This window comes from Centruroides vittatus, unplaced genomic scaffold (genome assembly GCF_030686945.1).
Source record: "Centruroides vittatus isolate TY-2023 unplaced genomic scaffold, ASM3068694v2 contig_958, whole genome shotgun sequence".
In the NCBI taxonomy this organism is placed as follows: domain Eukaryota; kingdom Metazoa; phylum Arthropoda; class Arachnida; order Scorpiones; family Buthidae; genus Centruroides; species Centruroides vittatus.
In genome coordinates this window covers 1,562,030-1,588,887 of record NW_027122637.1, presented here as the reverse complement: position 1 = coordinate 1,588,887, position 26,858 = coordinate 1,562,030, and the positions used below count along the sequence as shown (strand labels likewise).

The window sequence follows — 26,858 nt, the reverse complement described above, 5'->3', positions numbered from 1 at the left end:
GTTGACAGTTTGGTCAGTCAGAAGGAATTTGTGATACACAACACCATGACATTTGTTTTCTGGTTTTCTGAAAAGACTGTCAAAGTGGTCAAAAATCAAGGTCAGCATGAGCTTGATTTTTGACCACTTTGACAGTCTGTTCAGTCTTGCTTCACCTTTCAAGTGCCATTCACTTGATTGTTGAGCTTTTTCAGTGTCAAAAGTGTAGATCCATGTTTCATGATCCACTTGTAATCATGTGTTTTAAAATGATTTGCCTGGAGAAAGCATTTCCTCAGTCACTCAAACACATTGTTGTTTTTTGAAAAAATTCATCATTTTCAGGACGACTCAAGAAGCAAGATGCTGCAAGCCCAAATGATCTTTTAAAATTGCTTGACAGGATCCAAACGATACTGGAGCATGTTCAATACTGTCTCTAATTGTTAAACGACGATCATTGAGTACTAATTGTCTGACTCGAGCAATGTGTTGTTCTTCAAGTTGATGTGGATAGTCTACCAGAGCATGGTTTGCCTTTGATACATTCTCTGCTTTCCTTGAACATCTTGTATCACTTGAAAACTCTTGTTTTTGATAGACTATTGTCATCAAAAGCTTTTTGCAACATTTTCAATGTTTTTATAACAGTAGACTAATTCTGTTGCAGAAACAAAATTTAGTAATTCACATTCTTTTCTCAATTACACTCAACATTTTTAAAAATCACTGGCACAAAAATTCTTTACACACAGATCAAGCATTTATTTGTAAATGAAAACAAACGATGACAAATGGATTGCTGCTACGTTTTGATGAAAGTCGTAATGTCAAACAAAACAATGAGTGTGTCCTCTTGCATGTGTGCAGTTTAAATGAACCATTCCTGATACTTTTTGATCACAGTAGTATAAATAAATGGAAAAAAATTTGTAAAAGTATTTAATGAAATTGTACTTATCAGTTACATAGTAATGTTCCAGTATTTTTATTTTAGCAATACATCGATGTTTGTTGGCCATTTTTAAACATGAAAAAAAGAAAAACTTAAAACATAAAGAAATATTTTAAATGTTTAATTATTACGTTTATTCTTGTCTGATGTTCTTGTTCAATATAACAGAGTATACTTTTAAAATTTTACATTTTGATATACTAAATATAGATACTGTGTAATCCAGAACATTTTGCATTTTGTAAATAAAACGTTGTTGATAATGGTTTTTCTTTATCATTTCAGTAAAATTTCAATAAGGGAAATAAAATTAAAGATATGAAAATTATTATTTTTAGAATGTTCTTAAAAATTCCTACCATTCTCATAATATTATACAATTATTATTATTAAATGATGCATATATATTTAACAAACAAAAATATATTTTTTGTGTAAGAAATATTGTACTTAAATAATACATTGAATGAAGTATATTAATTATTACTCACATTTCTCTACATCTTAACTATTTCAAAAATTTTGTTTATTTTATTAAAATTTTAATAAATAATTTGAAATGGCATTAGAGGAAGAGAAATGTTTAATATATTCTATTTTATAATTTTAAAGAATAATTACTAACTTGTAAAATTTGTAATAGCTATAATCTAAATAATGAATCTTATTAGATAAAAATGTTTGTTCTCTATTCTATTTTCAATTTAAGAAATCTTTATGATCATTTCTAAATGTTTCACATTTATATAATTTTTTTACAAGAAAACTTTTAATTTTTTTAACAAGATATTTTTGATATTATGATAACAAGTATATAAAATAAAAAATGACTAAGTACAGATATCCACCATATAACCCAGTAGTTAATTCCAAAAAAGTGCCATGTTATGCAAATCTATGCTATAACTAAACAAAGGACTACTAAAAAACATAGGGTTAGGTTCCAAAAGTTAGTAAAAGTTACTTTTTTTTCAATTAAGAGAAATATGTTTATTAAAGCAATCAATAATTAATTAACAATTACAATCAAAAGTATTGCATGTTAATATTATTTTGTTCTTCACTGTAAACACCAATTTTGATTTTTCTCTACCTTTTTTCATAAACTCTGATATTTTCATTTGCTTGCATTTGCCTAAGAGATCTTTAAAAAATTTTTCTTTTTATGTAATAACTTTTTAATTTAATGTATAAAAACAAAACACTGTGACAATCTTTTGGGTTCATTTACAGCACTATCACCAATGACAATGACATCTAGTTTATAGGAAAACTAGAATAAGAAGCCAGGACAAGAAAGAAGAAAAATTGTACAATCAGTTCTCATGAAAATAAACCAGATGAAAGGCACAAAACATCATCACAAATTTCAATATTCTAGAATCTATGGTAAAATATTAGACAACATGAATTATTTTTGTTATTTTCATTTTTTCAGTACAGAGGGTCACAAAATCTGAAAGCATGCTAATTAGAAATTTTCTGTATGCTCTTCTTCATTTTAAGCACAAATTTCAATGTAAAATAAATATTCATAATTTCTTCAAATCATTTCTAGCATATATTATTTACAGGTTACTATCTCACAAAACTTTATAAGTCAGTAACTAAAATGTTTTTTAATCTATAGATCAATGCAAACAATTATTTGGACATATTTTGAACATTAAATAAATTAGAAGATATCTGAGCAGAATTTTCTATATTTAATTGCAACAAATAGATGGCAACAGACCTACTTCTGATACCAAATTCATTTGTAAATTAATTTTGGTTTACCTTAAAACTTAACCAAAACTTGCTAAATTTTTTTTATTTGGCTATAATTATTTAGGCTTATAGTTATTAATTTATTTTTCTTTCATTGTAAAAATATTGCATTAAATACATTTTCAAATAAAATATGTTAAAAAAACAGTTGTGACTTTATACATTTATATGTGAAATAATAATGTTTCTTAAAAATAGTTGAGATGTTTTATGCAGTTATCAATAAATGAATCTTGACAAGTACAGTAAAATAAACACATTTAAATTTCAAATACAGTCAAACCTGTTTTTATGCGGGGGATAGGGACCGCATTAAAAAAAACGCATTAAAAAAATCTCACGAAACTTCACGAATGGCTGTAAATAATAGTTTTCGCAACACAATTAAAAAATATTTTTTTTAATGCGGTCAACAGGGACCGCATAAAAAAGTCTCACATAGAAAATAACTCAAAACCGTACGAAATAGAATTTATTGACAACAGATGTCAGCACTTGACTGCATCGTCTGGTCTATCGTCTGTTTTACATATTTTTGTCCAGGTGGTGTTTTGTTGACTTAAAAAGTAAATTATTTCATTTTTCGCATATTCATGCAATAATATTACTATAATAAGTGCATTTATGCTATAATAAGTTTATTTAGCTATAATAAGTCAACGTAAGACATGACGAATCGCACGAGACTAGTCGCCAACTATACCGCACAAATTAAAAATTCGCATTAAAAAAAATCGCACAAATAAAAATCGCACATAAAAAGAGCGCATAAAAACAGGTTTAACTGTACTATAGTTTATAAACACTGCACATATAACCAATATCAGCAAGAAGAAACTAAAAGAAAACAAATGTCTTCATCTATGTTTATGGGCAACATCAGGCCAGTAACTTTCCTGTTTGTTTTAACAGCTGCATTCAAACTGCAAAGAGCAGTTCAAATGCAGCTGTTAAAACAAACAGAAAAGTTACTAGAAATAGGTGATTGCCATCTGTATTAAAAAAAGATGAGGTGTGAGAGAGAGGGAGCGTGAGAGGGATTGTAGGATTAAACTTTGTAAATCAACTTCCATGCAGGGGTGGAGTCTACATTTCTAAAGTTGATAGCTGCATTTTTTTCTCACGGTGTTGTAAAGTTTCCTGTCAGATACCCTTTGCAAACTGGTTATTTGGCAACTTGAGGCCTCTGTACTTCCCACTTTTGACCATCACATTCTCTTATATTCATGTTATGTTGATGACATTCTTATCTTGTGGCAGCAAAAATCTTGTATTCAAGATTTCTTGCATAAAATCAACATTAACCCCTGCCTCCACCTGGAATAGGACAGTGAGCAAGAAGTTCACTTCCTTGATCTCCAGTTTACCTTTTCCAATGGTTGCATCTCAACTAAAGTCTACAAGAAGCCTAAACACCATCTGATCTTTATCCCTGCCTCTTCTCATGATCCTTTTTACTTCAAGATGGCCAGCTTCAGTATCCTAATTAGTTGACCATACACCCATTCATCTGATAGTCAAGACAGGAATAACAAATTCAAAACTATTGCCTGGCTACTCTCTGAACACCACCAAAGGCCTAATTTGTTGTCATTCCTCTGCCACATCTCGCTCCCATCAATCACTCTCATGACTGTATTGTATACAAAGATGTTACAAGGCTGCCCTGTACAAGGAAATTGTCAGAAATGATAATTTTCAATTAGCTTTCAGAAGTCTCTTAGTTTTTAGTTTTCACCTTCTTTTGCAATGCTAAAGACCATCCAGATATACACCGCCAACCTGATATATATATCAGGATGGTGGTGCATATCTGGATGGTACTTAACATGGAAATATATATAATCTTCCCATTACGACAGATCACAGTGCCAATTGCAACTTAGAATATGTGGGTGCTACAGGGTGACTTTTAAACACCCGCCTCAAAGAACAATAGACTTCCATCATGAAAGGGCTAGCCAACACCACATTAACAACCACAACCCCAACAAAGATGTACTATACATTTTGACCGAACACACTTCATACATAGCACCTCCCACAAAGAATGGCTTAGATATTTAGAATAATTAGAAATTTACAAAGTCCACGGATGTAATAAGGATGTAGTATAAGGACTCAAGATAATGACCAATTACACGTGCACGAATTGGCGAAACAACAGTAATTTATTCTAACAGTACAATAACCGCGAGATGCTTCCTAACCCTCAAGTTTACACGATACACGACTTAAAACTAACGAAATTTACAATACTCTATATACATATATACATACACATTTTCCTTCTATACAATAATTGCATATATTAGCCTTCGACGAATCACGGTATTATGTTAAGTAAATGCAACACGATCTCGAGTTCCAAGCGTTCCTTTTCTTTACGTTAATTCACAAAACTAATAGTTCTTTCCGATACCTGAACGTAATTTACGTCACCAGAAGTACGTCCCTCGTTGATACTTCTCAATTACACTACGATGGAAACGGATTGTGCTTCCCGACTGAAAGTGGTCGCCCTTTCTAGACTCCTGTTCTCCCGGTCTAACTCCGACGTCCTTGCTGACCCTTCCTCGGCAACCTTCCTCGACGAATCCAAAAGCAGCCAAAAAGTGTCCTCAATCGTGAGAGTCCCTCAATTTATATTTCCCGCTCTCCGGAAGTCCGCTTCACTTATTGTCCCACTCTGGACCAATCAGAAAGCTTCTCACGTATCCTAAGGTGACATCATAAGAAAATTCCACGCGACACGGTACAAACCAAGAAAACCCGATACATACAAAAAGGAAACCGAGAAAATAATTAATAATAATAATAATAACAATAATACATAGTTGCGTAGCACTACATATCTCCCCCCCAAGCGACTCACTTCCCGTAGTGCAAACTACGGAAATCAATTTTGCGTTCACGTAGGTTATAAGGTTTCTTACGCACCTCAAGGTCAGTGCACTTCTGCACACCACTTGTGTCAACACCTTGCGTGTTAGTGACCACCCCACGTCTCCTCACCAACCGATCATCCAGGACTTCATCATCATCCTCCAGTACAATTCCTCTATCCTCCCTCTTTTTTTTCTTATTACAAATCGGATAGCCATAGCAAGGTTTTAGGCGATCGACATGGACAGTCTCCTGATCCTTCATATTGCAACCCTCCACACGATACGTAGTTGGGTTTATCACCTTGGTGATCCGAAAGGGTCCTTTATAATTATAAGAAAACTTATTCCCTTTAACACCTTTCTTTCTCACCCAAACCCTCTGCCCTTCCGAAAAACTTACTAATGTTCTCCCTTTGCTTTGATAATCCCTTCCTTTCTTGTTGTAATTTCGCGCATGGATACTCGCATTTTCCCGTAATGCACGGAGTTTCGTGACCAGGAATGCCCTACGCTCATCGGTAGACATATCATCAGGCAGGTATTCGATATTAGGGGTACGGGGATCAACACCATACAAGAGGAAGGCAGGTGACTCATTTATGGCAGTGTGGTGCGAATTGTTATAGGCAAAACATGCAGAAGGTATCATTTCATCCCATTCAACTCTCCCATCGTCAGAGGATTTAGTTATCATTTCGACTAACGATCTGTTCACCCGTTCGCACGTGCCATTCGCACAAGGTCGATAAGCGGTAGTAATGTTCCTCCTAATTCCTAACCACTTGCAACAGTCCGAGAATAAAGATGATAGAAAGTTGGTACCTCTATCGGAAATAATTACTTCTGGGGCACCGTACCTACAAACGATTTCATTAAATATTGTATTACTCACGGACCATGCAGTTTGGTCCTTCAAAGGGTGTGCTTCGACGAAACGAGTGAAAATATCTACTATTACAAGGATGAATCGGTTACCGCTGCTCGATGTGCGGATAGGTCCTACTATATCCACAGCAATCTTTTGGAAAGGTGCCTCAGCCGTCTCGTTTTCTTGGAAAGGAGCCTTTCCTTTGTGTACATTATGCCTCTGGCACCTTTCACACGTCTTAATGACACCTTCGACCTTCTCTCTCAAATTCCGAATATAATAGTGTTTCTCAATGTTAATTATAGTTTTTCGCACGCCCCAATGCCCCGACAGATTGTTTTCGTGAACAGCCTTAATCACTTCCCTAGCAAGATCCTCCCCTACGCATAATTGGCTAACATACTTGTCACGGGACTTCAAGAGGCTTCTTCTATACAGGCATTCGCTTATTACTACATACTGGTGCATATAGCTCCCAATATTTCTATTCCCGGGGCTTCTCAGTAAATCCCTTTTTATGGGGCCAAAAGTTTCATCGCGATCCTGTGATAAACCAATCTCGTATCTATTAGGGATTACAGCCCTTGTAGATTCAACATCGAAGTGATGAACCCCGTTAACGTTCCTCGAAAGGAAGTCCGCTACTTTATTGTCAACGCCTTTCACATGTTGGACTTCTATATGGTAGTCCATAATCTCCATTATCCAACGAGTCAGACGCTTGCTCCCATTTTGAATGTTGCTAAGGAACACAAGGGGTTTATGGTCAGAGAGTATTATCGTTTTTTGGCCTAGAATTAAAAATTTGAAGTGTCTTAAGGCTAAAACAATTGCTAGACATTCTTTCTCAATTGTGGAATAATTGATTTCTGCCCCTTGAAATCTCCTACTAAAATAGCCTATCGGAGCCAGTCCCTTTTCGTGCCGTTGTTCGAGCACCGCAGCTGCCGCGTTGTCAGATGCGTCAGTGTGCAAATAGAATGGTCTATCAAAATCCGGGTGAGCTAGAATTGGTGGGCTTGCTATTGCCTCTTTTAACTTTTCAAAACCTCTCTGACATTCTGGGCTCCATAAAAATCTCTTCCCTTTCTTGGTGAGTTCTGTTAATGGAGCAGCGATATCGGAAAACGACGGGATAAAATTCCGAAAAAATCCAACCACACCGAGAAAACTGCGGACCTCTTTTACACTACGAGGTGTTTCCACTTTCTTGATCGACTCAACATTGTTGGGATCAGGTCGCACACCCTCGCTATTAATAATATGTCCTAAATATCTCACCTCCTTTGCTAATATTTGGCATTTACTCGGATTTAATTTTAGGCCCTCATCCCTTAATGTACTAATTACTCGATCGACAAGCTCAAGATGATCCTCCAAACTTTGTGAAAATAATACAATATCATCTTGAAACACAAAGCAGCTATTTCCGACAAATTTTGCTAAGATCTTCGTCATAATGTATTGGAAAAACCTCCCACTATTCTTCCCACCCTGAGGCATCCTACAAAGTTGGTATTTTCCCCATGGTGTGGAGAACGCAAATATGTGTCTTACCTTGGGATCTAGAGGAATCTGGAAATACCCTGCTTTTAAGTCCAATACCGAGAAATATCTGTTCCCATTAAGTTGGGATAAGATGTCGTCTATTCGAGCCATCGGGAATATTTGGGGTTCTGTTATATCATTAATTTTTCGCAGGTCCAAAGTGATACGAATCTCACCAGAGCTTTTAGGAACAACATGTATAGGAGAGTTCCACTCCGATGAGCTCTCCTCACATATACCTGCTTTTATCAGCTCACTAACTTGCTTCTTAAGGCCAGGTAAGTAACTGTACGGAATTCGGTACTGTCTAACATTGACCGGACGTTCCGACGTCAGGCTAACAGAGTGCATATGTCTGCTAGTGCCAGATAACTCGGCAATTTCGCTAGCAATAGCGTCCGGATACTTTCTCAAAATATTTATTATTTTCCTCTTAACCGGTTCATCTAGGTGATCCAATCTCCACACCTCTCTTTCTACCTCTGCCACCCCTACCTCACTATTTATATTAATACAAAATCTCCCTTCACGACCTTGCTTATCTGCCTTAACCACTGATTCGATCCCCACCAACAGCCCAGGGTGCTGGCAAATAATGTCCATCCCGATGATCATCTCGTAACCTGCCCTTTCAGGAAACCCAACACTTGGTGTTGTCGTGCATACCTTTTTCCCATCGTGGAAACAGCACTCGATTGCTACGGCCTCATCACTGTTTATGAGTGCTCCCGACATCCCACTAATACATGAATTGTTTGGGACCACCCAATTCCTATTTTCACGCCTGATATATTCAGTCAATTCATTCTTAATTACGGTCCTTTCTGCACCTGTATCTACTAGACCAGCAATTTCACGTCCTAGGATTACACCTCTTACAATCGGTAACCCCCGGTCTGACAAGTGGATCTTTCTGGTCAGTTCTAATTTAACTAACCGGTCATTCGCCTGACCTTTCAAATGACCTCTGACTAGTTTAAACCTCTTCTCTTGTTGCATTTTCTCGAAATATGGCCTATTTCACCACACGTGTAACAACGGCGCTCTTTTCCCCACCTCTCGCGGTTATTGTTCCCCTTCATGTGCTCGAGTAAAGATGCCATGGACTCGGTCAAACTCCTTATTTGAGTCTCCAACTCCTCTACACGCTTACCCAATTGTACTTCCCTTCTCTCCAACCCCCTTTCATGCTCAACATTTGCGCATACCTCACTTATCCCACCTCGTTTGTTGCAGGCCGATTCGATTTCCTCTTCTTCTTCGGCCTTTACTATCGCCTCATCCAAGGTGTCCGGCCGCCTCTGCATCACCTGCCTCCTAATCTCCGCTAGTAGTCCTTTTATAAAGCATTCCTTAACAGCATTGTCGCGAAGCGTCGCTAAATTAGAATTGCGCGTCACCGCTCGTGAAAACAACGACTTAATCCTAATCCCGTATTCGCAAACCCTCTCCCCTCTTCTCTGGGAGATCTTTAATACCTGATCAAACGGGTCCTGTTCTTTTTCTTTACGACCAAAGCACTTTATAAGAGCCCTCCTTATTTCATCATAGCTCATGACGCCCTGGTCCCTTAAATCGAAAAATAAAGACAAGGGCTCACCTTTTAGGCGGGCTTGAACTACGGTGACCTTCACAGTCTCATCCCAGCTTGCCAACGACGCGACGTTCTCGACGGTTTGGAAAAACCTACTCACATCTAAAATATCTCCGGGCAGGTTCGAAAAACATGGGATCATGCCCATAAATCCCGTTACAATAGGCACATTGCCCAATTCCCCTGCCCCTGAAGATCCGCTGGTAATTTGTTCATCCATAGTTTACCGAAACCTTTTGGTTTTACAATAATATAATTTACAATTCCAATGGCTATAATTACAGATATAAGCGGCAGTAGGATGAGGGGTTAATACAAGATGCACGTTTGGTCGGTCCTTTTACAACAAACAACCCGATCAATATCCTGTCGCGGACGCCAATGTTGATTATCCGATGGATCTAAGTCCACGGATGTAATAAGGATGTATGTTAAGGACTCAAGTAATGACCAATTACACGTGCACGAATTTGGCGAAACAACAGTAATTTATTCTAACAGTACAATAACCGCGAGATGCTTCCTAACCCTCAAGTTTACACGATACACGACTTAAAACTAACGAAATTTACAATACTCTATATACATATATACATACACATTTTCCTTCTATACAATAATTGCATATATTAGCCTTCGACGAATCACGGTATTATGTTAAGTAAATGCAACACGATCTCGAGTTCCAAGCGTTCCTTTTCTTTACGTTAATTCACAAAACTAATAGTTCTTTCCGATACCTGAACGTAATTTACGTCACCAGAAGTACGTCCCTCGTTGATACTTCTCAATTACACTACGATGGAAACGGATTGTGCTTCCCGACTGAAAGTGGTCGCCCTTTCTAGACTCCTGTTCTCCCGGTCTAACTCCGACGTCCTTGCTGACCCTTCCTCGGCAACCTTCCTCGACGAATCCAAAAGCAGCCAAAAAGTGTCCTCAATCGTGAGAGTCCCTCAATTTATATTTCCCGCTCTCCGGAAGTCCGCTTCACTTATTGTCCCACTCTGGACCAATCAGAAAGCTTCTCACGTATCCTAAGGTGACATCATAAGAAAATTCCACGCGACACGGTACAAACCAAGAAAACCCGATACATACATAAAAGGAAACCGAGAAAATAATTAATATACATATTGACCGAACACACTTCATACATAGCACCTCCCACAAAGAATGGCTTAGATATTTAGAATAATTAGAAATTTACAAAGCACGAGAAAAAATGTGGCTATCAACTTTAGAGATATAGATTTCTTCATCCCCGAATAGAAATCAATCTATGAAATTTAATCTTACAACCCTCTGCATCTCCCTCTCTCTCACATCTCCCCTTTTTAACACATGGACAGCAATCAGCCATTCCTAGTAATTTTTTGTTTTAACAGTTGTACAGTACTTGAGCTGCAACATTTGTTTTCTTGTAGTTTCTTCTTGCTGATATTGATTGTGTGTATAGTGCTTATTAATGTATACCCAGTTTTGAGTAGTTGAATTAGTACTATAATGTGTTATTAGGACTGGAAGAAAGCAATGATAATTTCAGTGCATTTGCATCATAAACAGTATTCTAATTAAATAACAAAAATTAATATCAAAAAACCTTAAATCCAGTAAAAATGGAATGTTTGTTAATGGAACAAATGTTTTTGACCACGAACAATGGTTATCTTCAGATTGTAGAATCTGAAGATAATTTGAGGATTCGAAGAATGTTTTACATGGTCAAAAACATTCATTCCATTAATAAATGTTCTATTTTTATTACTACAGAATGTATTTATGAGATGCGAGTGGATTGGAATAAACATATACAGACTCAATGGTAGCATTTGAAGGAATATATGGTTTATTGATAGGAAATTATGGTACAAAAAAGGTATATGACAAGATTGACACTAGGGGCAGGACTATTAGTGATGATTAGAACATAGTATACTGGATTTAAGGATTTTTAATATTAATTTTAATTAATACATCCAGTTTTTAATGTTTTTTCATGTTAAATAACAAATATTGCTGAACAATAATGTCCATGAAAAACCAAAAACAGTGCATTATCTCATATAAATAAAATTGTCACAAATGTTTTCAAACATAAAAGTTCTTCATCGGGTGAAAAACGGACAAATTGCAAAAAAACGTTCGATGGAACAGTTTTCGAAAGAGCTGTGTGAAAGGTTTGAAACGAAACTCGTGCAGATGTCGTCATCGTTGCGCATGGGTGGAAGTAGAAACTTTTCTGTAATGACGACATCCGCACAAGTTTTGTTTCGAATCTTTCACACAGCTCTTTCAAAAACTGTTCCATCAAACGTTTTTTTGCAATTTGTCCGTTTTTCACCTGATGAAGAACTTTTATGTTTGAAAACATTTGTGACAATTTTATTTATGAGATAACACACCGTTTTTGGTTTTTTGTGGACATTATCGTTTATTTATCGCGGTGTGCGGTTGATGTTTTAAATATTGCTGAATTTTAGAATACTTATATACAGTGGCGTAGCATGGGTGACACCCGGTGCGGATATCATGATGTTACCCTTTTTAACTCTTATAAAACACTGTTGAATTGTAATATCTTCACACTCAAACAACTTGAACGCTATATTGAATATGCAATGTTGCAATGTATGAGTTTAGATTTATAGAATAAATCATAGTAAGATTTTTAGCTGGTGCTGGTGCAATCTTTTTTTTTTTCTTTTTTAGGTACAGGCCTACCGGGTGTCACCCCTGCACGGGTGACACCCGGGGTGGGCCGCCCCCACTGCCCTGCCCTAAGCTACGCCTATGCTTATATACAATACATACCCAGGGCAGTCAAGAGAGGGAGCTGGGAACTTTCTTCCTGGGCCTAGATAAAACTTAGGGGTTTTTAATGATTCATACTACCTATAAAATTAATGTTATTTTTACTAATAAAAAATAAACCTTTAAAACAACTTTTTATTGATAAAGAAATATTGTACATATTTCATTTGTTTAAAAAACAAAAGGAAAAAGTGTCCCATACAAGCTCTCAATGGCTCTGTGGGAGTATACTAAGTACAAACGAGTCAACACGGAGAATTTTAGCGATATCTTCAATGGGCCAAATTAATAACGTGTGTGCTTGATAGAGCAGATGCTTGAAAGGGAAAACCCACTGATCTCAGTAGGGACTAGACAAAGACAACTATCCAAATTAACAAGATAACCATTTAATTTTCCTCAAATGAACATACAGTACTTCCAAGGAACTCGCCGGAAAGTACAGAGCCTGACAATCCAATTTACCGAATAACGTTAACACACGATTTTCCCAACGATGTACTACTACAGAATTCCCGTAACATACAGATGTAAAAGTATCGAAAATGAATTTGAAGCATACTTCTTCTTTTACACTGGACAGACACTGTTCGAAGCTAAATCTCACTGACCCAATTCTACAGTTTTTCCTTTTCACTTCCCGATTATTTCACCACACACTTTCACACACTATCCTGCACCTATCCTCGAAATTCTTTCTTTTCTCTCTCCTTCCGTCCTCCTCTTGTTGCCGAGACACCCCGAATAAATCTCCCCACCACTAGTTACACACACTGTTTTACACACATCACCCCGATCCAGACACACCCGGGTTTTAACCTAGGAGCATGCCACTGAGTCAAACCCACCATGTGGTGAAGGGGGAAGCAGGAAAAGATGTAAGGCACAACCCTATACCTATATAAATAATCAAGCTCAAATAGATTGCAAATTATCTTACAAATATATAGATATGGAAGCAACAATTGGATGGAGGTCCAGCAGTCTTAAAGATTTTATTTTCTGTTAGTAAAAATAACATTAATTTTATAGAGGTAGGAATCACTACAAGCCCCTAAGTTTTCTCTGGGCCTGGAAAAATTTTCAGCTCTTTCTCTTTACTTCCCTGTTTATGTATTTAAGTATGCTAAAACATTTAGCAATATATGTTTATTTAATTAGAATTCTGTTCTTCCAAAATATTCTAAATTACTAAGTTTATTTAATTATTAATATTAGTATAAGATGGTTGACTAACCAACTTTAGTACAAATTGCTTAATATGGTTAATTATTAGTATCAAAATGTATTCTGAAATAATTTGACATTTTACTGATTTGATTTAGATTAATTTTAATTTGCTGAAAAGTTCTAGATTGATTTGATATATATTCCAATTGAACATCCACCAAATCAAAGATTACTTACAGAAGTATGATAATTTCAGGAAATAAATTCTGTTCAATCCATGTTTTCTTTGCTAAATTCCTTTGGTGTCTTTGTTGTTATAAATGGAATTTTAAATGAGGATAATTACAGAGTACGCACAAAGTCCATCACCCTGTAGAAAATTAATTGCAAGTTCTACTTGTTTGTTTGTTTCAGATAAAAGACTATGAATAATGGCTGATATAAGTAACTATACTATTGAAGCAAGTATAAATGCTAGTTATTCAGTTTATGAAAGGGAAAGAACAGGAAAAACAATGAAAGAAGTACATGCAGACTTTCAGCAGAGATTTGGATGACAGCCTCCAAAAAAGAACATAAGATTTTTACAACAGGTAACACAAAGGGTAAGCTTATGCGTTGTTGTTCAGGTATACTCAGTTCCACAGAATGTTTCCACATTGAAAATCTCGGCACTGATTCCTTGATTTCACTAAATTTTTCACATCTACTGGAAGTCTGCTGTTTATTCAATTATCTTTTGTGTTACCTGTTGTAAAAATCTTGTGCTTCCACCAGAAAACTGTTCTTTTTGGAGGAGATTATCAAAATGTCTGTTGTAAGTCCATGTGCACATGCATGCACATATCCACACCATTATAATAATAAGATAAATATAATAAGATAAAAAAATTACAATTGTAGAATTATAGAAATTAATTTCATTTTTTAATAAGAAAATTATGTATTATTCACTTTTAAAAAATGTTCCAATTATTTTTTTCAGGTGCAGCTGTTAAAATACATTATTACTTATGTTTATATAAATGTTGATAGAAGAATATTCAGTGGATACATATGTAATAATTGCCATCAAAAACAAATATAGTCTATTTTAACTAAATATAAATTAATTTTAACTACAATACCTATATCAAAAAGAATTAAATAATTGAATATATTAGTATTGCATTACATGATAATCATCAAATCTACAGTGCCAGTACATCAAATTAATATGTACACAACGAATTTCTGTGATCTTATTATTGTATATTTTATAATATACTGTATTTGTAAGCATAAAACAGTTATTTAAATTATAAGGATTTTATATTTCTTAATTGACATTTTAAGTGAAATCTTTAAATGATGTATATCTGAAATGAAATATTTGACTAGAGACAAGATGTTTGAGATAATGCATATCAATCAGAATATATAAAAATATGGCCCAAAAATTATCAGTGTTACTATATTGTAAAAAATACAAGTTGATAATAAATATTGATTATATACAAATATATAAAATAATATATTAAAATAATTTTATCAAACTGTTTTATTTGCAACAAAAAAATTTTATTTGTTTCAGATAAAACATTTTGATCAAATTATATGATTGAGAAATTTTCAACACAAGGGCTAATCTATTAAATAATAAAATTTTAATGACAAATTATTTTAATTTTTACAATTTAATATGATTCATATGAATCAATGATTACTTTAAAATAAGTCAGTAATTAAAAAATAGTTACTTTAATTTGTTAATATATAGTTTTTATGTTTAAAATCATTTTTAATATCTTTTTTCTTTTATTTTTAAAGATTTATAAGCCCCTCTCTTTGTTTTTGTTTTATTTTTCTGTACAATATATAGTTAACTGATCAAATATTATATTGATCAAGTAATGATAATTTTAGATATTTATCTAAGCTATATAATGAAATTGTGAAATGAAAAATACCAAGCAATGAAAATATTTTACTAAATTTATTATAATGAAATGTTACCATCTGTGACAATAAAAATTTATATTATGAACTTAAACTATAAATTTATAAAGTCCAAGATATCACTATTTACTGTACTCTTAAAATGTATGCATTTTGTTTTTAGTGGAATAAACAATATAACTTTAAAATATATTATTTACAAAATATAATTATATGCAATATAGATATATGAAATACATTTATATATATAAAACTTAATCACAAATTATAAAACTTTTAATACTGTCAACAGTTTAGTGTAATTAATATAAACGATAGAAACATAATATAATATGTGGTATGAAATCTATATTTTATGATTATTGTCTTTTTAAACAATTTTAAAATATTGTAAATATGTATTTATAAAATTTGAAAAATCATATCTTTAAGTTATTGTTTATTCTTGGCCAATATTTTCTTATAAGTTTAAAATAAAGAATTTGGGAAAAACTTTGTTTTAGTATAGATTTACTGGTTAATTAATTTTTAGGTCCTATATTCTAATCATAAATACTATGATGTAACCTAAAATATGCCTAAGAACTTAACATTAAATTAAAGTTTTAATTAAAAATTACCTAAATAGACATCAAAAAGTTACATTCAAAATTTAAATATATGATTTAAGAGAAAATATTGGCTGAAAGTAAATAATATATAATTTATTGAAATATTTTTTCTATATCAACAAAACTGAAAACATACAAAAACCAAAAATATTCTAAAAACAAATTTTCACTTGTAATGCACTAGTAAAAGAACACAAATCAAATGTCAATGTCTTCATTGTTATGCTCTGTCTGTAGCAATTTTTTCAATGTAAATAAAATTTTATTAGTGTACACGTTTATGTTTTTATTATTTTATATTACATATAAAATAATAAAAACATAATTAAATGCATAATAAATTCATAATAAAGACTTAAAATAGAAGTAAGATTTGTTTTAAAGTTGCAGTTTAAAATGAATAGCATCATAGAATACTAAGTCACTTATTAATTGAACATTACAGTGCAATTATAATTTTTTTTCTATAAAATTCTCAAATTATAGTTTGCTTTAGAATAAATCCTTTATTATTCTTTATCATCTATTCACTAGATTACAAATTTAATGTAAATTAATAGAGCCTATTTTATTTTTCTTTAGTACCATTATTTTTTTTATTATAGGTCATATAAATTTAAATGTAAATAAATGCAATATGTTAAAAAATATACATATATTATTGTTATTAGCATCAGAAATAATTGTGAAATTTTGATTAATTTACTTTTTAATTAGTGTTTTTCTTTTGATTTTTTACATACTTATTTCATGTTTATTTTTCACTAATTACATAATAAATTTTTGTCAACTTATTCTAAAACAAATGTAACTACTGTCCATCAACATTAAACAATTTTAACTGACAAAAATAATAGCAAATCTCATGAAACCTTGCAAGTACTTTCAAAGTTTATTACTATCATCCTCAGGTAAAAATTCAAAATTAGAACAAATATTTTCGAACTTCATAGAAGATTCAAAAAATAACATATTTTTGATTTACTATATTTTAAACCTAAAACAAGATACAAAAATTTAAAAAAATAATTGATAAGAAACATTATTATTATGTTAATATTAGTGACTTTTATAACATCATTATTTACCCAAAACTATCCTATCCAAGGATATTTAATTGACTTTAAAAGAGATGCTCAATAATCTGGAGGTTCAAAAGTTAGCTAATTACAATTCACAAGACAAGATGTAATAACATCTCCCAAATAAACAACATGTTACAATCATTGCACTGATGGCGTAAACTTATGACCACTAAGGCTCATAATAATAATCTAACACCTTTTTAACTAGATCTGTGGTGTATCTTCCATGCATATCAAAATCCTAGTGCTCAGATAATCTATTACCTGAGCAATATAGATTAGCTCCTAACATATCCCAAAGTTTTTTGAGATTGCTTATTATTTTTGTCAATTAAAATTATTTAATGCTGATAGACAGTAGTTACATTTATTTTATTGTGTACCTTGGCATCAAGTGCATCTTGGAATATGTTAACTTATTATTTTATTATTTCTATTTTTCATTTCGTAAGTATTTATTTAATAACAACTTACATTTAATAATTATTATAGTGTGATATGTTTGAAAAGTATATTTGAAAGTATATTTTAAAATGAATGAATAGAAACTATAGAAAATTATCATATATACCAGTATCAAATTTTTGTTATTTATCTTTATTTTTGAAATAAACCTGTTCTAAATAAATAAATATATATATATACAGTAGTGAGTCGTTAATCCGAATCAATTGGGGACTGGAGTTGTTCGGATTAGTGATTTGTTTGGATAACCGATTATGTACGAAAAAATATATTAACCTGTCCGATGTTCAAATGTTTCTCCGTTGCGTGTCGCTTCGTGTTGAATTTTCATCGATTTTAAGTGTAACAAAAATTTTTATAATAATAATTGAGGCTATTGTATCGTTAAAAATTATTTATTTTGTACAAACAAAATAAATATATTGAAGAATATAAAAACATGAAAATTATACTTTAGAAGTAAATCTAGTATCAAAAATGTTCAATTCAGCACGACACAGTCCGACTGAAAATCATTCAGATAATCGGCGATTCGGATTAACGACTCTCTACTGTATATCCTTTCCCAAATTTAATACTTTTATGGCAATTTAAATTTTTATTTTTTTTAAAAAAGTAAGAACATAAATAAAATTTAATGCAAAAAATATCTTGTTTTTAAAAATAAACATTTTCCTACATTAGAATGCATATTACAAAATACAAAAAATTTAATTGTATGTACAGTCATTTTTTCAAAATCTTGAAATATTAAAATTTTTCTTATTTGCAAATTTAAATAATTTTATTTTTTTATGCTAACAAACATTTTAAAAATGTTTTTATAATTAACAATGAAAAATCAATAAAGAGATTAAGCTCTGGATTAATGTATGGAGGATTTAATTCTAAAGTGGACCAAGTCCACAAAAACTATTTCAGAGATAATGATATACTTAGGAAATGTTATTTTACGGAATTTAAAAAAAATTACAAAATATCCCAATTGGGTACTATATATACTTACTTGAATCATATTTTTTTTTTTTTTTTTGCTATGTTTAGTCATTTATTTGAAAATTTTTAGTTTCTTTTTAAATTTAAAGAATATATACACTAGACTGGACTTGATTTGTTTTGGAAATGATATAAAACAAAAAGTATTATTATGTTTTCCAATGAAAATTCTATTTTATTTCAAACATAAAATGCAAAAAACTTAATGATTGCATAGTATGTCCACATTGCTGCTTTTTAAAATATATTCCATGGATGTGTTTCTTTGAATTTTATCATAAATTGATCTTTCTCATACTGAAATCAATATATATTCAATCAGTTTGCTTTATAGCTATGTATGGTAACTTTTCTGTTAATTATCACATCATCTAAAGATTTTGTAGATAGGAAGGTATCTTTAGAAATCATCTTAACTTGAATATGATCTTTATTTTTCTGTTAATATATCTTTGCAAATCATTGGGAGTGAAAATATTGCTGAGTTTGCAACTAGCATTTTCAGTTATTCCAAATTCACCATCATTTGGAAGATATCGATTTATATATTTTAAATTTCCAAATTATAGCCCAATGATTTACGACAGTTGTTGATGTAGCATTTATATATTTTATTACCTAACTAGAGATACAGAATATCTTATATTTAGAAAATGAATACCTACCTATTCAATCTACTACATTTGGACTTGGTCTCTATTAGAATTGTCTTTAGTATAATTTTTAAATAATCTATTAATATTATATATTATAGAAATGAATAGTTTGGAAAATAAAAATGCCATATATTAACATTTTATGTGTAGATTTGATTTTGCTGTTTTATGTAATTGCAATAGTATAAAGAAAAAACTTTAGTATCTAATATTTTTTTGTGCTTACAAGTTATCTAAATAAAGTATTACCTCAAAATATGAGTTTAGATTAACAGAAGAAGGTAACTTGATAGATTTGTTTAATGGCAGATTTGAAGGTTAGTGGCCTTAAGTGTGCAACTAAAATGATCTTCACAATTAGGTAAACTATTTTTCTCTGCTATTTTTGGAAAATACTAGTAAATACTTTAAAACATCAATTTATTTTTGCGATATTTCATATGATATTGTTTAAATTGAAATTATTGGTATTGAGATAATTGAAATGGCATTAAATGATGATAGTATCATTTGAAATATGAATTTATGCCATGCTATAGGAATTGTTTCAAATAAATATTTTTGAACTTTAAAATGGCAACTGAACATTTTGTATCAATTAATATTCAGATGATATCTATTAAGGGGTCTTCCATAAGTGATGTCACGTTCCAAGAGGGAATTTAATAAATGTGATGATCTGTGGGTAGGGAAGGGAGTTTAGGGCAGCATGTTGTTACTACTTACTAAATATACAATTTCAGTTATGGGTGGATCTTGTATAATAAAATTTTACATGCATTGCACTCTTATTCTGCAACTCTCACTATTGATATTGCAAAACTCCCTCAGAGGTTCCACTGACTATGGGCATTTGTATGGCAATAAAAACACCAAAACTGTGGAACTGTTGGTTATGATATGACAACAGTAGCCCAATAGCATGTCACATCATCATTTACCACATGTTTCCCAGAATGAGACATATGGCAATTGTAGATTATATCATGTCTCCTTGGTAAGCTTGCACACACAATAGTGTACTGCAAATTCTCAAGGCCAAGCTCTAGTCCAGTGATTTCCAAAGTGGGTGCTACAGCCGTATGGAAACGATGAGTAAATCTAGGGGACAAAAAAGAAGCACAGGGTGACGGCACTGGAGGCAGGGTCCTGAACAAATGGTGACCATAGGCAAGGGTTTGGATCACTCAACCTTTCCTTTTCCTCCATTAAAATAGGTAAGAAGAAACATTGCATTTAATGGTTTGAACATGTGGAGAACAATGTATGGTAAGGACACAAAGTGTGAGGTTTGTAGAAAAGCTTTTCTAAGAATATTTCCAAGTCTTTCTCAATAAGGGAAAACAGGTTGGGAGTATTGGGTATAAGTTTATGGAATGAAGGTGGTGGTGGCTCAAAAATGTTTGGAAATTATTGCTATAGTCAGACAAGAACAACAACCAGTGCAGGCAGAAAGAAGGCAGAGGGAGCTAATGGTGAAGATTGTACATGACTCTGCCTAAGACATTAAATGGATAGACAAATAATTTATTGACATAGAAAATCTTCCCAAAGTGTTCATACAGAAACCAAAGTAACCATTTTTGGTATAGTTTCAATAAAAGAAAACTTATCTAGTGCATGGGAGTAAAAAGTATTGGAATAATATACTTGATATTTATACTGTAGATAAAACTTCTTAAACTGAATTTCACTTTTGATTGTTGTACTTTTTAAAAAATAAAAAAGCGTATGATTCATATGAGATTATTTTAAACGGGGATTAGAAAAATGTGATAACATGTGACAAGGGGTTAAAGTTAAAATTCACCAAAAATAGCATGACATCATAAATGACCTCCTAATGTTAACATCAGTGGCGTGCTGTCATTGGAAGCGATGGAAGCGCCGATTCCACCTTTCAATGACCTTCCCTTGAATTTTATAAAATATAAATTTTCATATTTTAACGTACTTTGAATTAATTAAAATTAATATTTTATTATAACTGCATTATGTATCTTTTACAAATTTCTATACTACATGTGAAAAAAACGATAAGATTGCTATTGTATATTCGAATAATTCGGTGGCGGAAGGAATGTCGAAACCGGGTCAGTCTCCAATCAGCCAGATTATATAGGCATTAGCACATGCGGTTTACAGTGCACCAACCTCACCCGGTTTAGCTGGTAGAAGCGACACACTCGTAAAGAGTACAGCTTTATATCCCGGAGCGGTTGTGGGCTGTTATCCGCCTGCCTGTCAACTTCCAAGCAGCCAGATTATAGGCATTGGCGCATGCGCTTTACATAGCACAAACGTCACGGTTTAGCTGGTAGAAGCGACACACGCGTAAAGAGTACGCGACTTTATATCCCGGAGCGGTTGTGGGCTGTTAGCCGCCTGCTAGATATTCGGCCACCCTCGCCCGATTATGTGAATCACGAGCAGACTAGATCAACGGCGGGCAACCCGCGGGCCAGCTACGGCTGGCGAAAAGTTTCTATCCGGCCCGCGAGATCTTTAATAGATTATTAAATTGGAAAAATAACTAATTAATAGTTATTTTTCCAATTCTTTGTAATTTTCGAAAACGATAAGAGAAATAAATGTAGTAATTAACTTTTTATTTATTTATTTCATATTTGCAGACTAAAAAAATTACGAGTCACAAGAAGGTGTCAATTAACTACTACAGCGCGGAAAAAAACGTAAAATTTATTCTGGCCCATGTTATAAAAAGGGTTGCCCACCCTAGACTAGATTTATAACAACCCAACCGATAGGAGTTTACTGGCACGTTTTTATGATAGTTCTGTATAGTTGACAGGAGTTTAAAAAAACTCCATTAAAATATTTGATATATTTATTCTGCGTTTATTCGCTCTCCCATCTTATATTACTTACGGATTTCAATGTTAAACCGGTGATATTACGATTTAGTATGTCCCATCTGTAAGGGGATGCAGAAAAAACATGTACAATTCTAGTACAGTGTTAAAAATTAACTATTACTTTGGCAGCATCATTTACAACCAAATTTAATGAATGAGATGTACAGTACATACAATGGTACAAAAAAAAAGCTCTAGAATTTATTTTCCTTAAATTTACGATTTATATATCCGTTGTCATAAAAATTTGTCTTTCCACTGTTTTCCCAAGACTACAGATATTCAGGTACAAAGTAACTGGTTTCGACTTATTTCTACTTAAGAAGTGACTAAATAATTAAGAAATTAGGGAATGGGGACATAAATAAAACCCTGTTGAAAGAGCCAGAATTTCACTTCAACAAAAGCTTAACAGAACCAATCACTCGCTCAGTACAGTGGGAAACTGATTTCCGTGTACACCTGGTATTAAAACGAATTAGTTAGAAAACGAATGACTATTAAGTTTAACATAGTTAGATTTTTACAGCTACGGTGAGAAACGTTTAAAATTTACAACAGCCCTGTGGCGTCCTTTGAGATATACTAGTGATGCGACAAAAGAGGCATTTGACATTGACCGGTATCGGCACCCTCGGGATTTGGCACACGCACACTCACTACACACCTACCTGGACCGTCACTAGTTCCATCCATTAGCTACTCGTATCAAGATATTTGACTAAGTGGATTGTTTTAAGATTTAAAAAGTAAAGAATATTTTATGTTATTTTTATGTACGTTTCTTTACAAAGCTATATTTTAATTATAATTTTCTTTAAAAGTATATTAATACGATCGAACAATACATTGTACCAGGTATGTATATCCACCGCACATTTTATTTCACCGAGTAAGTTTTTATAATTTATTTTTAATTTTAGCCCTTATATCGTGGCTAGCGATTCAGAATGTAATTGTGATATTAAAAATACATTTAGAGAAGTCTACAGTTTTTACTGGCTTATCGAACAAATGAATACGAATGGACCTTAGACCAGTGATTCTTAACAGGGAGGCCGCGGCCCCCTGGGGGTCCATAAGAAGTTTGCCGGGGGCCGCCAAATTATGCAAAATTTCCTTCAGAATATAATAAAAAGAAAATTGATGTATAATCTGAATATCGTATTGAAAAGTGAAATAAGAAAGATAAAGTTTTCCTATTTAGTTTTTATTTATTTATTTTGTATTTCTTCCTACATACAACTTTGTTAGTACAGAAGAAATAAATGCAAATATGCTACTTACACCGCAGTATTTACTTCTTTTATTCCAAAGCAATTTTAAGAAACTATTAATGCTTGGAATTTTAAAAATAATTAGGAAAAATAGTAGGCTTTGAAAATTTAAATATTTTTGCAAAAGTTATGCAAAATCCTTACGACAAGTGGGCGTTTTAGTTTAGTTTTAGCATCGACATTGGATCGATTTATCGACATGTTTCTTATTTTATTTTCTGTTAAAAATTAATGAGTTTTCATGTTTAATTGTGAAGTTTGAATGTTATTTAAATAGATAATGAAATAATAAAGTTATGATTTACATTTATTATATAAAAATAAAGCAATAATAAAAAAATCAATTTATTATAGATAAATTATCAAATTATCAAATATAAATTATTATTAAAAAATGGGGGTCACAAAAAAATTATGAAATATTTGGTGGGCGGCGAGTATAAAAAGGTTAAGAACCACTGCCCTAGACCATCACTGACGCGCAATTAACTGATTGCCCCTGGAAGTCGGCTTCTTACAGAAACACAGCTTCCCTGTCATCAAATGTCACGGCACGCCACTGGTTAACATGAATATTTCATATTTCATTTATCATTTTAAAATCTAAAGTATCCATTCAAAACACTTCATAGTAAATGATATTAGCTGTTAATGTTAAACAAAATTATTTTCATTTAATCAACCAATGCTTCAAAAATAAGATAAATATATGTATATCTCAGCAGATAAGACGAGGTATAAATTTTCATCAAAGTTTTATAGTTTTAGCATATATCTGTCCTATAAGACGACCCCCAAACTATCAATGGCCTATGAATTTAGTTTAGATCAGCGATCATCATCTGGATAATAATACTGTATAGCGTATACGGAATTATGTCCTATTTGTAATTTTTTGAATGAACAAATTTTATTTTCTTGCACTGCCTTGCAATTGTTGCAGACATTTGCACTGATTTGGCATTTGGGTAATGACCTTGACTATTCACAAAAACGTCATATGGGCTTTTCTATTTTGTGCACATACCCTACTCTCTACTAGTAAATAATTACAGTTTGTCCGTTTTTTTATAATGGTTTTAATTTATAGAAATTTCAATCTAATTTTTTTTGTATCTGTCCTATAAGATGACCTCGGATTTTGGGGGCCTTTTTTTTATGATTCAACTATCGTCTTATCTGCTGAGATATACGGTAATAACAATAAACTGCTTAATTGAAGCATAAGGGAGACAAAAATGTGTGATGCCTGCCTGAAGATTGCTGAGCCAAATACTCTCATTTTTTGGGCTGCAATTTAAAAAAATTGTAGATGTATAAATTTTCACTGTCATTGTCTGTCCTTCCTTAATCTCAAAAATGGAGTTAAGTAAATGAAAGCTGAGACCAGATATGGAGATATGGAAAGATTAGGAGCAGGAGGCCTTGATTAACTATATATGTTACTGGCAAAACCCGATTTTACGCCAAACTAGTTTGGCGTAAGTGTGTCAGGCCAAACTAGTTTAAAATTATTATTAAAGTATATTAATGGTTCAAATAAAATTAAAAGGCAATCAATTAGATGAACAATATTTATTCAAACATAGTCTACTTAATAATTATGGTAATTTATTAGAATAGGTTAGTGTGAATGTATGTCTCTTTAATTCGAATAAATAAATCTGGTAGACTTCCTCACAGCTATTGCTGTCAGGAAGTCTGCCAGATTTATTTATTTGGATTAAAGAGACATACATTCACATTACATATATACAGCTACCACATCTGACATTGGGAAAAATAGGTTATGTTAGGTTAGAACGCGCGTCCCCACTGTTCCCTGTCTTCTGATTGCTGGAATCGGAGATGAGCCACCACCGGGGACGCACATTCTAACCTAACCTAACCTATTCTAATAATTTGGTTGCTAATAATTATGGTAATTTGTTACAATAGGTTAGGTTAGGTTAGAACACGTCCCCACTGTTCCCTGTCTTCTGATTGCTGGACTCGGAGACAAGCCGCCACCTTCGATACATAGGGTAACATTAACCTCATTTTTCATAATTAAGTAGACTATGTTTGAATAAAAATTGTTTATCTAATTGATTGCCCTTTAATTTTATTTGAACCATTAATATACTTGAATAATAATTCTAAACTAGTTTGGCCTAGACAAAACTAGTTTGGAGTAAAATCAGGTTTTGCCGGTAACATATACAAACTTCTGATGCAAACCAGAAGTCACATTATTTCAATTCAAAAATTTTATCCTGAAAGATGTTAGATAGATGATATTGTTAAAAGAAAAGTATGATGTACCGGGGCAAGCCATTACTGATTGGATGTGGAGAGCATATATGTTAAGTTAAATAAATTAAAAATATGATTAAAAATTGTAACCAGCATTGTGACAATATCACAATAAATAATTGCTCGTTTTCATTTGAAATAATATCAAATGATATCATTTAATGTGAGTTGCTTTAAATGAATATTTTTAGCTTATGAAATTGAAATAAAATTTACAGTTAAGGGATTAATATTTAATTTTTGTAGATGCAGATACAATTCTTATTTATCCAAGAACACATAAACACTATTTCCTTCCAGAATCTTTATTTAGACTACATATGCATTTCAGGAAAGAATTAAAAATGCCCAAGCCTGAAATGCACATGTAACTATGGACAACAACAGAGAGGGATAAACAGGGAATTTGCCCTCCCCTAGGATTGAATAAAAGATTCCACAGATTATAATTGTAAAAGTGACAGATGTATGTTTACCCCCTTGACCATGAGATGCTTTGTCTCCAAGCTTTGCCCCCCTGCTGGAAAACTTTGTGGATGCCTATCCATGTAGCCTAAAAAAAGATTCCAGAAGGAAGCAATGTTTGTGTGTTAAATGAGACTTATGTTTACATTTACAAAAATAAAATTTTCTAGCTGAAAGTTAGAGATAGATAGATTAAAATTGTAGATAGAGATTTAAAATTGTTATAAAAAATATAAAATTATTTTGAAAAAATATATATGATTTTGATATATATACTTTTCTGGAAGCCAAGAAATGAAAATATCTCACTTAATCTCAGTGGTGCATTATAGCTTCATGGGGCCCAGGCAAATTTGAATTAGGGGACCCTCATGTATAGTGTTGACTTCAGACATTTTTCTTTGGAGGAATTTTTTGGGGAAATATTTTCTTATAAAAGATTGGTTTGAGGGCCCCATGCAATTATCCTTTTGCCCATAGGATAATGTGCCACTGCTTAAGACTAAAGAAATCCACAGTTTTTGGGTCTTCAAGAAAGCAGAGAAGTATACTTGTTAAGGTCATTGGAAAAATTAATTTGTTAATGATTTTAAATAATCTAAGATTAT

At 32.5% G+C, this 26,858-nt stretch overlaps 1 protein-coding gene and 1 long non-coding RNA gene across 4 annotated transcripts in view; one reads left to right on the top strand and one right to left on the bottom strand.

The window, feature by feature from the left end:
• LOC136985321 (tight junction-associated protein 1-like) overlaps nt 1-15,201 on the top strand; it is an 84,475-nt gene extending 69,274 nt beyond the window's left edge. For all 3 annotated transcript variants that reach the window (XM_067282581.1, XM_067282580.1, XM_067282582.1), the window contains one exon: nt 14,572-15,201. The gene's annotated coding sequence lies outside the window, so the exon portion shown is untranslated. The remainder of the gene's footprint in view (nt 1-14,571) is intronic.
• LOC136985333 (uncharacterized) overlaps nt 1-26,858 on the bottom strand; it is a 60,765-nt gene that overhangs the window by 17,820 nt on the left and 16,087 nt on the right. The gene's annotated exons all lie outside the window — the stretch shown is intronic.